General features: G+C 42.7%; 1 non-coding gene and 1 pseudogene across 1 annotated transcript in view; both read left to right on the top strand.

The window, feature by feature from the left end:
- The first annotated feature begins 8,880 nt into the window (after nucleotides 1–8,880).
- On the top strand, nucleotides 8,881–9,032 carry LOC142354816 (5.8S ribosomal RNA; annotated as a pseudogene).
- A 1,683-nt stretch (nucleotides 9,033–10,715) lies between these two features.
- LOC142354817 (large subunit ribosomal RNA) overlaps nucleotides 10,716–11,784 on the top strand; it is a 3,523-nt gene continuing 2,454 nt past the window's right edge. Inside the window, exon 1 of the ribosomal RNA XR_012761121.1 lies at nucleotides 10,716–11,784. This exon is cut by the window's right edge and continues 2,454 nt beyond it. This is a non-coding gene — a ribosomal RNA (large subunit ribosomal RNA).

The following is an 11,784-nucleotide window of genomic DNA, read 5'->3' as shown; positions in this document are numbered from 1 at the left end:
AAGCTAAACGATAGACCGAGAGGTCTGTCTGGTCCTCCTATAGAGGCCAAGAGAAAGTACGAGAATCTAACTAAAGCTTGATCGGGCCTTCAGCAAGCACGACCGAGCTGTACCGGAGCTAACACTAAGACCGAGGGGTCTTAGAGAGCCCTCTAGCAGGGCGAATAGAGCTAGATCGAGCCTTGGGAAAGCTAGATCGAGCAGGACTGAAGCTAAACGATAGACCGAGAGGTCTGTCTGGTCCTCCTAGAGAGGCCAAGAGGAAGTACGAGAAGCTAACTAAAGCTTGATCGCGCCTTCAGCAAGCACGATTGAGCAAGACCGGAGCTAACACTAAGACCGAAGTGTCTTAGAGAGCCCTCTAGTGGGGCGAATAGAGCTAGATCGAGCCTTGGGAAAGCTAGATCGAGTAAGATTGAAGCTGAAAGAGTGTCAGAGGAGCAAATGAACCTCCAAAAAGTGAAAATCAAATTTTAGAAAAAAACACAAGTTAAATACTGCATGGACAGTAATTCTATGTGTGGGGCATTATTAGGGAGAGGTGTCTTGTCAAAATATGGCTGGACTAAAGACCTCAACCCGGATAGGGTGGAAGGCCCTATGATTGGTCTGTTACTAATCGGTGACCGATAAAGACCTGACCAAGGCCTGTAGTAAGCTTGGTTAGGCATTACAGAAGATAACACTAAGACCGAGGGGTCTTAGAGAGCCCTCTAGCGGGGCGAATAGAGCTTGATCAAGCCTTGGGCAAGCTAGATCGAGCAGGACTGAAGCTAAACGATAGACCGAGAGGTCTGTCTGGTCCTCCTAGAGAGGCCAAGAGAAAGTACGAGAATCTAACTAAAGCTGGGTCGGGCCTTCAGCAAGCACGACCGAGCAGTACCGGAGCTAACACTAAGACCGAGGGGTCTTAGAGAGCCCTCTAGTGGGGCGAATAGAGCTAGATCGAGCCTTGGGAAAGCTAGATCGAGCAGGACTGAAGCTAAACGATAAACCGAAAGGTCTGACGGGTCCTCATAAGAGGCATGGAGAAAGATCTGATACTAAAGTACCTCTCGGAAGTAATAAAATATGCCTGATGAAGCCGGGTATGATGTTTGTTGTTTGATGGCATTCATCGATTAGGTCTGGTGGATTCCCCATTACTCCGAGTGGTACTAGTAGAGGCTCCTACAGGGGTGAGCAAAGCGAGATCAAGCCTTAGGCAAGCTAGATCGAGCAGAACTGAAGCTGAAAAGCAAAATAAATGACAGGTCTGTCCAAATCAATAAACTTGAAATCCAGTGTGGTCACCACGGGTCACGAGGTGAATTCCTAGCGATTGTCTGCTGAACGTATAGGAAGGCCCGAAACGAACGATAATTTCATTGCACAGTGGAGATACTATACGTTCAGGAGTAGCATACATCGGGTTTGATCTATGATCATGTCTGGTCTCCGAGGATCCACCGGGTTACCAACTGGCACCGCTGTACTGGGTGTAAAACTGGGCCACCTGAAGTCCCGGGTGTAAAACTAGGTGCCTCTGTGCCAAAGTAGCGGCTTGCGTAGTGCATTATGCCTCCGGCTTGCGAAATGGTTATAAGCAATAACAACAGGACGCCGCGGGGTGTTCACTTAAAGGAGTAACGTTCTCTCAAGGGAGGGGATCTAAAAATCTTGATAAAACATTTATTCTATGCAAAATTTGTGCGCAAATTTTGCAAAGTAAAAAGCTGCACTGTAGCAAATTCTATGTGTGTAGCATTATTAGGGAAGTGTTGTTTGATGGCACCTCTCTACTTGATGCACCAAAGAACTACCTTGATGGCTCATGACCGCTGGTAATCTGTCGTCGCTAGTAGTTCGGAACTGAGAACAAATATGTTCGCAAATTACAACAATTATACAGCATATTGCTGAATAAAGCAGAACCGAATAATACTCAGTGACTTTACACCAAGACTGACTAATGTCTGGATTGTATCGTCCTACTCGAGTAAGGCGAAGAAAAGCTAGAAAGATACGCTTTTCACAAAGCAGGCTTAATGCATGCAAACCAAGGAGGAAGGAGTGATGCCCCTCCTTATAATAAGCAGAACCAAATAAAGAACAGACAGCATCATCTGTACAGTGACCAAGAAGAGGTGAAACTTCTGTATGTGAAAAGGCAATTTGAGCGAGATTTATTAGCAGACTAGTATTATGTTGTTTCTAGTAGGCGAAAGCCGAAACATCAACATGTGAAAATCTGATATTAAATCCTCAATCATTTTCCCTAGTATTATACAGCTATGAGTAACCTTAATTGGACACGGCAATTATTGCTGACCGGTGAAACTTTCGCATGGGAAAGACACACACACTTCTTGACAAAGCAATAAGTATTATGCTGTTTCTAGTACGCGAAAGCAGAAACATCAGCATGTGAAAGTTGTGAAGTTGAAGAATTTTTGTGTTGAGTACGATGTTGTTACTAGTAACCATGTCGACAGCTGAGAACTGTTCTCTAACCAATAGAAGGTGAAACTTCTGTATGTGAAAAGGCAATTTGAGCGAGATTTCTTAGCAGACTAGTATTATGTTGTTTCTAGTAGGCGAAAGCCGAAACATCAACATGTGAAAATCTGATATTAAATCCTCAATCATTTTCCCTAGTATTATACAGCTACTAGTAGCCGTAATTGGTCAGGGAAACATTGTTGACCGGTGAAACTTCACATGGGAAAGACACACAAATTACTTGACAAAACAATAAGTATTATGCTGTTTCTAGTATGCGAAAGCAGAAACATCAGCATGTGAAAGTTGTGAAGTTGAAAAGTTTTTGTGTTGAGTACGGTGTTGTTACTAGTAACCATGTCGACAGCTGGAAAGCTGTTCTCTAACCAATAAAAGGTAAAACTTCTGTATCTGAAGAGGCGGCGTGATTGAGATTTTTAACAGACTAGTATTATGTTGTTTCTAGTAGGCGAGAGCCGAAACATCGACATGTGAACATCTGGTTTTTAAATCATGAGTCAATTCTCCCTAGTATGATACAGTTGTTAGCCGGTATTGGTAACAGTAGAACAGAGATTTGGAGGGCAAAACCTGCTCATGGGAAATGCTCACAGAGCGCTATCTACCAGTACACATAGTATTATGCTGTTTCTAGTACGCGCGAGCCGAAACATCAGCATGTGAAATGTGTAATCGTGGGTAACTCTAAGTGTGTAGAGTACTGTGTAGTAACTAGTAGCCATGCCAAAGCATGCATTGAAACTCTTCGTGATTTAAAAAGCTCAAAGCAAGATTGACGAGGCCGCAAGGCTATGTCTTTCTAAATTCGAACAAATCGAAAGATTGTTCAAAGTACAATTAAACTGATTGATCCTGTCAGTTGCCATATGCTTGTCTGAAAGACTAAGCCATGCATGTGCAAGCGAAGCTTGAAAAAGTGGAACCGCGAATGGCTCATTAAATCAGTTACTATCTATTAGTTGATTTGCAAGCTAAATGAATAACTGCGGTAACCCTGCAGCTAATGCATGCTGATTGTCCGACACTGTCGGAGACTTTTACAAGACTACACCGGGTGATTTGCTAAGTACAGACACATCCCGTGATGAGTCCTAGTAACTGAAAGATCCCAGATAGCTTCGGCTTGGGGACGGAACTTCCGAATTTCTGACCTATCAACCTATGATGGTAGTGTAACGGACTACCATGGTTGTGACGGGTAACGGGGAATCAGGGTTCGATTCCGGAGAGGGAGCCTTAGAAACGGCTACCACATCCAAGGAAGGCAGCAGGCACGCAAATTACCCACTCTCCGCACGAGGAGGTAGTGACTAGAAATAATGATATGAACCTTTATGGTTTGTAATCAGAATGGAATGGACTTAAAAGCTCCATTGATGATCGAGTAGAGGGCAAGTCTGGTGCCAGCAGCCGCGGTAATACCAGCCTCTACAAGCGTATGCAATAGTTGCTGCGTTTAAAAAGCTCATAGTTGGATCTGTTTGAGTAGAACGGCAACATGGTCTTCAGTTAAATCTGTTGACTCGTTCCGCTCATCCTTCGCATCGAAGAAATAGTTTGCACTTAAATGTGACGAACTGTGGAAACGGTGTTTTCACCCTGAGAAAATTAGAGTGTTCAAAGCATCCTTTGGGATCGAATAATAAAGCATGGAATAATGGAGAATGACCCGCTACTCGATTGATGCCGGTTGGCTGAGTGCGGTAATGATTGAAAGGAACAGACGGGGGCATTTGTATTGCTACGTTAGAGGTGAAATTCTTGGATCGTGGCAAGACAAACTACTGCGAAAGCATTTGCCAAGAATGTTTTCATTAATCAAGAACGAAAGTCAGAGTATTGAAGAGGATTAGATACCCTCGTAATTCTGACCATAAACTATACCAACCTACAATTTGTCAAAGTCGATCTTGACTTGGCAAGAGATTAACCGGGAAACCAAAGTTTATTGGTTCCGGGGGAAGTATGGTTGCAAAATCGAAACTTAAAGGAATTGACGGAAGGGCACCACCAGGAGTGGAGCCTGCGGCTTAATTTGACTCAACACGGGAAAACTCACCCGGTCCAGACATCTTAAGGATTGACAGATTGAATATCTTTCATGATTATATGGGCGGTGGTGCATGGCCGTTCTTAGTTAGTGGAGTGATCTGTCTGGTTAATTCCGATAACGAACGAGATCTTCTCCATCTAAATAATGAAATTCACTATATGTGAATTCAAACACTTCTTAGAGGAACTATGCGGAATTAAATACCGCAGATGAAGTGAGGCTATAACAGGTCTGTGATGCCCTTAGATGTTCTGGACTGCACGCGCGCTACACTGTGTACTTTTAGATTGAGTACTCAGCCCTTGGTCCGAAATGGACTGGGCAATCAGAGAAAAGTACAGCGCTTCAAGGGGATCGTCTGTTGTAACTTGCAGACGTGAACCAGGAATTCCTGGTACTTATGAGTCAACAACTCATAGGGATTACGTCCCTGCCCTTTGTACACACCGCCCGTCGCTACTACTGATTGGATAGTTAAGCAAGAATTGCAAATTCCTACTGTTGGGACTTCGGTCTCCGGCAACGGGATGAAGCGGATCGAGCTTAATTGTCTAGAGGAAGTAAAAGTCGTAACAAGGTTTCCGTAGGGGAACCTGCGGAAGGATCAGTGATTGATTCCTTCGGGCATGGCTGCTGGTAGAGGCCATGTCTGTAGTGCGCATGACGCTCTGTCGCTAGAGATTGCTTGGCAACCAATCTCGAATTATGTATCGAGCTCAAAAACTACTTGTGTGGATACATAGTTCAGCAGTCATGGCAAGGGACTGCTTAAAGGGAGACTAGTTAGCAAAAGCAGCCTAGCAGAACTGCAGCTATCTAGATCTCAGAAGCTGGGTTATAGAAGCCCAGCTATAGACTTGTGAATGAGAAAGGCCTAAAAAGGTCCACAAGTCGCGTGGTTAGAACCGACACGCAAAAATCCCAGCGAGTGACAGAGCGTTGCGCTGTTCAGTGGGAAAGAGTTGAGCTACTCGGGGCGCCCACTGAACTTGCTCCGAGCCAAAGGCTCGAAAAAACACAGCTTAGCCTCAGATCCTTTACATAGAAGGCTAGCTAAAATAAACTTACCTTGGACGAGGGTAAAGTTTAGTCAGTTCTTAGGGGAGAGTAATCCACAGCTTCTCGCCCTCTGAACATTCTCCCAGATATGTAGGTCTGGGAGAGTCTCCTCCTGTTCTTCGGAATCTGGAGGTAGACAAAGACAGTACGATACGATCTTGCATCGGGATGACTAACCGATAATGATCATAATCTGACAATTTTTCCGGCTTGAGGCACCGGAGTCAGATTAAAGACACATACTGAACTAAAGGCGTATGTGCAAAGCTTGTCGGAGTGTAGAGAGTCAAGCTGAGTTGACTCGTCACGTGGTGATGACAACAGCCATGTGCAAAACACTCACAACTTTATCGTCTATGTGGAAAAGGTTGCTAACAGCGCTCTCTATGAGAGGCCCTCGCATATAACTATACGAGGAAAAGGCGATAGAGTTGTTTGAATGTGGGGCAGGTTCATCGACAAGCTAAGTTGATCACATTCTTGTTGTGGCATCCTACTAGAATTGGTCACGGTCTGCACCAACTCTCCCCAAGTTGGCCAGACTTAAAACTAGAAATAAGGTTTGCAGCTATGTGAACCTAGAAACTGTAAAGGAGTTGAAAGAACTTAAAGGAATTGAAAGAGGCCTTGAGGTATATCCTCTTGGTAAAGACCCACAAAAGCTCACAAAAGTGGCTTCGAAGGGCAAAACTGGTTCATCCAAAACAATTGGAGAGCTTAAAGCAGAACCAATTCGAATGAAACACTATTGGTGAAACTTCATCATGAGAACGTCACAAGCTGATCACGCTCTATGATATGACTAGTATTATGTTGCTTCTAGTAGGCTAAGCGCAAGCCGAAACATCAACATGTGAAAGTCGTAGAATTTTGCAATCAAACTGTGGCTAGTACTGTGATGTTACTAGTAACCTGGTGTTCCGTCATATGGCCAAGAGAGCATTTGAAGGCGAAACTTCTGCATGGGAAAGCTGCATCATGATCAAAATTTTATATCGAGTATTATGTTGACGTTAGTAGGCCTTGGCCGAAAACGCAGCATGTGAAAGGTATAGATAAAAGTTATTGTTGCAGTCAGTACTGTGTAGTTACTAGTAGCTGGATTTAAGCTCAAAATGAGACACTGTTGGTGAAACTTCATCATGAGAATGTCACAAGCTGATCAAGCTCTATGATATGACTAGTATTATGTTGCTTCTAGTAGGCTAAGCGCAAGCCGAAACATCAACATGTGAAAGTCGTAGAATTTTGCGATCAAATTGTGGCTAGTACTGTGATGTTACTAGTAACCTTGTGTTACGTCATATGGCCAAGAGAGCATTTGAAGGCGAAACTTCTGCATGGGGAAGCTGCATCATGAACAAAAGTTTATATCGAGTATTATGTTGACATTAGTAGGCCCTGGCCGAAAGCGCAGCATGTGAAAGGTATAGATAAAAGTTATCGTTGCAGTCAGTACTGTGTAGTTACTAGTAGCTGGATTTAAGCTCGAAATGAGACACTGTTGGTGAAACTTCATCATGAGAACGTCACAAGCTGATCACGCTCCATGATATGACTAGTATTATGTTGCTTCTAGTAGGCTAAGCGCAAGCCGAAACATCAACATGTGAAAGTCGTAGAATTTTGCGATCAAATTGTGGCTAGTACTGTGATGTTACTAGTAACCTTGTGTTACGTCATATGGCCAAGAGAGCATTTGAAGGCGAAACTTCTGCATGGGGAAGCTGCATCATGAACAAAAGTTTATATCGAGTATTATGTTGACGTTAGTAGGCCCTGGCCGAAAGCGCAGCATGTGAAAGGTATAGATAAAAGTTAGCGTTGCAGTCAGTACTGTGTAGTTACTAGTAGCTGGATTTAAGCTCGAAATGAGACACTGTTGGTGAAACTTCATCATGAGAACGTCACAAGCTGATCACGCTCTATGATATGACTAGTATTATGTTGCTTCTAGTAGGCTAAGCGCAAGCCGAAACATCAACATGTGAAAGTCGTAGAATTTTGCAATCAAACTGTGGCTAGTACTGTGATGTTACTAGTAACCTTTTCTTACGTCATATGGCCAAGAGAGCATTTGAAGGCGAAACTTCTGCATGGGGAAGCTGCATCATGAACAAAAGTTTATATCGAGTATTATGTTGACGTTAGTAGGCCCTGGCCGAAAGCGCAGCATGTGAAAGGTATAGATAAAAGTTATCGTTGCAGTCAGTACTGTGTAGTTACTAGTAGCTGGATTTAAGCTCGAAGTGAGACACTGTTGGTGAAACTTCATCATGAGAACGTCACAAGCTGATCACGCTCTATGATATGACTAGTATTATGTTGCTTATAGTAGGCTAAGCGCAAGCCGAAACATCAACATGTGAAAGTCGTAGAATTTTGCGATCAAATTGTGGCTAGTACTGTGATGTTACTAGTAACCTTGTGTTACGTCATATGGCCAAGAGAGCATTTGAAGGCGAAACTTCTGCATGGGGAAGCTGCATCATGAACAAAAGTTTATATCGAGTATTATGTTGACGTTAGTAGGCCCTGGCCGAAAGCGCAGCATGTGAAAGGTATAGATAAAAGTTAGCGTTGCAGTCAGTACTGTGTAGTTACTAGTAGCTGGATTTAAGCTCGAAATGAGACACTGTTGGTGAAACTTCATCATGAGAACGTCACAAGCTGATCACGCTCTATGATATGACTAGTATTATGTTGCTTCTAGTAGGCTAAGCGCAAGCCGAAACATCAACATGTGAAAGTCGTAGAATTTTGCAATCAAACTGTGGCTAGTACTGTGATGTTACTAGTAACCTTTTCTTACGTCATATGGCCAAGAGAGCATTTGAAGGCGAAACTTCTGCATGGGGAAGCTGCATCATGAACAAAAGTTTATATCGAGTATTATGTTGACGTTAGTAGGCCCTGGCCGAAAGCGCAGCATGTGAAAGGTATAGATAAAAGTTATCGTTGCAGTCAGTACTGTGTAGTTACTAGTAGCTGGATTTAAGCTCGAAGTGAGACACTGTTGGTGAAACTTCATCATGAGAACGTCACAAGCTGATCACGCTCTATGATATGACTAGTATTATGTTGCTTATAGTAGGCTAAGCGCAAGCCGAAACATCAACATGTGAAAGTCGTAGAATTTTGCGATCAAACTGTGGCTAGTACTTTGATGATGCTTGTAGCCAACCGAATTGGTTGAAAAGCCCAATAAGTAAGCTAACTTGGGAGAGCTTGTTGGAAACCAAATGCTACTAGATTGGTCCAAATACATCCTTCAACAGGGGATCACTTGGCTCGCTTTACGAAGAGGAGCACAGCTATATGTGTTAATTCGGTATGAATCGCAAGATTTGTTTACCGACCTCTCTAACGCAAAAGGCGGTCTCGGCTTCGGCTGTTGACTGCGTCCGATTCAGGGTTATATAACTCTCGATTGAACACATTGATGTTCTATTGTTGGTGCTTCCAATAAAATTGGAACACTTAAAGCAGAACCGATTCAAATAATAGCATTCTGATCAATGATTGCATTCCTTGATCAAGAACTGCTGGAGTCATTGTGATGGCGAATTTTCTTCATAAGAAAATTGCAAAGAGACGGAACTTAATGAGACTAGTATTATGTTGTTTCTAGTAAGCGGAAGCTGAAACAGCAACATGTGAAAATCAAGTTTTGTTCAATGATCTCGAGGCGATAAGTACTATGAAGCAACTAGTAGCCTAAGCATGACTCAGATTTGAGACAGTCAAAAAGACTGGCGAAACTTCTTCACATGAAAGTTACATAGAGAACTACAAATGTATACAGCGAGTATTATGTTGTTTCTAGTAGGCGAAAGCTGAAACATCAACATGTGAAAGTTGTCTGCAAACTGTAGAACGATATGTGATTAGTACTGTGCTGTTACTAGTAGCCAGTCTGACTGTAGAAGCCAAGACAAAGGGAAACTAATGCATCTGAAAAGGACAAGTTATGGAAAGGTATGCACGATAAGTATTATGTTGTTTCTAGTAAGCGGCAGCTGAAACATCAACATGTGAACGTCGTTGTGTACAGTAACCTAGAACTATATAGTCCTTAGTAACGTGCATTTACTAGTACCTGTAATTGGTATTCAGACTCAGGCAGTTTGGAATAGTTTGGCAAAGATGCACCAGAGAAAACTGGGATTTGATACAGAAATTGTTGAATACAAGTATTATGCTGCTTCTAGTAGGTTGAATCCGAAACATCAGCATGTGAAAATTGAAAACATTTCTGGTTCGAATTGTCACAAGTATTTGGTGATCTGAGTAGCCAAACTCACTACAACGCCAATTGAAGGCAAAAATTCTCAACGGGAAAAGCTATTCTCATTGAATGAGCTAACAAGACGAGTATTATGTTGCTTCTAGTAGGCGAAAGCCAAAACATCAACATGTGAAAGTCTTGCTGAACAAATTTAATGTTGTTGAGCTCAGTACCGTGTGAATTAGTAGCCATAATTGGCGAGCGAAAATTGAACTGGCGAAACTTCGTCTTTGGAAAATTGCAGATGCCGAGCACTTATTTTGCAACGAGTATTATGTTGACTGTAGTAAGCGAAAGCCGAAACAGCAACATGTGAAAGCTGTTGAAATTTGTGGTCATTTTGCAATAAGTACAAGGAGTGTAACTAGTAGCCAGGTCAAAATTTGGGATAAGAATGAGCAAAAATTCTGCATGAGAACAGTTGAAATTATGAAACTAAATTACAAAGACTAGTATTATGTTGTTTCGAGTACGCGAAAGCGGAAACATCAACATGTGAACGTTTGTAACGAAGTTTCGTTAATTTTCAGCCTAGTACTGAGCAAGAACGAGTAGCCTCATCTCCAATCCCACGCAAAATGTAGTGAAATATGTGAGTGAACCTTATTCACGGTGAGGGTTTCCCGAGGTCTGTATTGCAGCGAGTATTATGTTGCTTCTAGTAAGCGAAAGCTGAAACAACAACATTTGAAAGTTGGAATTAATGACTGAATGGAAACTTCGACCTGTGTTTGATAGTAGTAGCGAACAAAACTGCTGAATCGGTTTCTGTCTCATATTGGTCAGTGAACCAATTAAGAGACAATCAACTACATAACCTGAATTGGGCGAGAGAACCCCCTTAACTTAAGCATATCAGTAAGGGGAGGAAAAGAAATCAACTGAGAATCCCTTAGTAATGGCGAATGAACAGGGAAAAGCTCATCGGGAAGAGAAATGGCAACATTTCTCGGTGTCCGGTATGGTTTGATGCTAGACTGGTGAATTTGTCCTGATGTCTACTGGAAAGTAGCATCAAAGAAGGTGAAAATCCTGTAAAGGTCATTTTCGATACCAGTCATAATGGCTCATTCCTATGAGTAGAGTTGTTTGAAAGTGCAACTCGAAGCTGGAGATATGTCTCTCCAAAAGCTAATTATAAAGCGAGACCGATAGTAAACAAGTACCGTGAGGGAAAGTTGAAAAGCACTCTGAAGAGAGAGTGAAAAGTACGTGAAACTGTTGAAGGGGAACTGGAGTGAGCGTTACCATACTCAATGCCTTGATATTATATTCTCGGCTACCGAGTAGTGTAGTTGTCGTCTTTTGGCAAATCTTGTTAATGAATCGAGCAGAAGTTTTCCTCGGAATTCTTCTTGTTGATTCTAAACAAAATGAGATAAATTGATCTTGATTGCCTGTCTGACCTCAACTTCCTATTCAATGCTCTCTACAGCCCGTCTTGAAACACGGACCAAGGAGTGTGAGTTGCTTGCAAGTGTTGTCGCTCATTGAAAGCGCACACGCGAAATGAAAGTGAACAGTGTAATTTTTATGAATTGCACTACTTTGTGTGGTGAGGGCGCCGATTCGGTGTCCCGCAACCACGGACGGTTTTGCTCTTATTGCATGACTGATCCAGAGCAAGTAGCACACGACCCGAAAGATGGTGATCTATGCTTGGGCAGGGCGAAGCCACGGGAAACCATGGTGGAAGCCCGAAGCGGTTCTGACGTGCAAATCGATCGTCTGACCTGAGCATAGGGGCGAAAGACTAATCGAACCATCTAGTAGCTGGTTTCCTCCGAAGTTTCCCTCAGGATAGCAAAAGCTTGAGCAAGATTGAAAAATCTTCGCAAAGCAATTTCATCGGTTAAAGCGAATGATTAGAGGAATGGGGGAA

This window comes from Convolutriloba macropyga, unplaced genomic scaffold, assembly GCF_964194025.1.
Source record: "Convolutriloba macropyga unplaced genomic scaffold, txConMacr16.3 SCAFFOLD_4856, whole genome shotgun sequence".
Taxonomy (NCBI): Eukaryota; Metazoa; Xenacoelomorpha; order Acoela; family Convolutidae; genus Convolutriloba; species Convolutriloba macropyga.
Note: the sequence above shows the minus strand (reverse complement) of the source record. Positions and strands in the feature narration are given on the sequence as shown.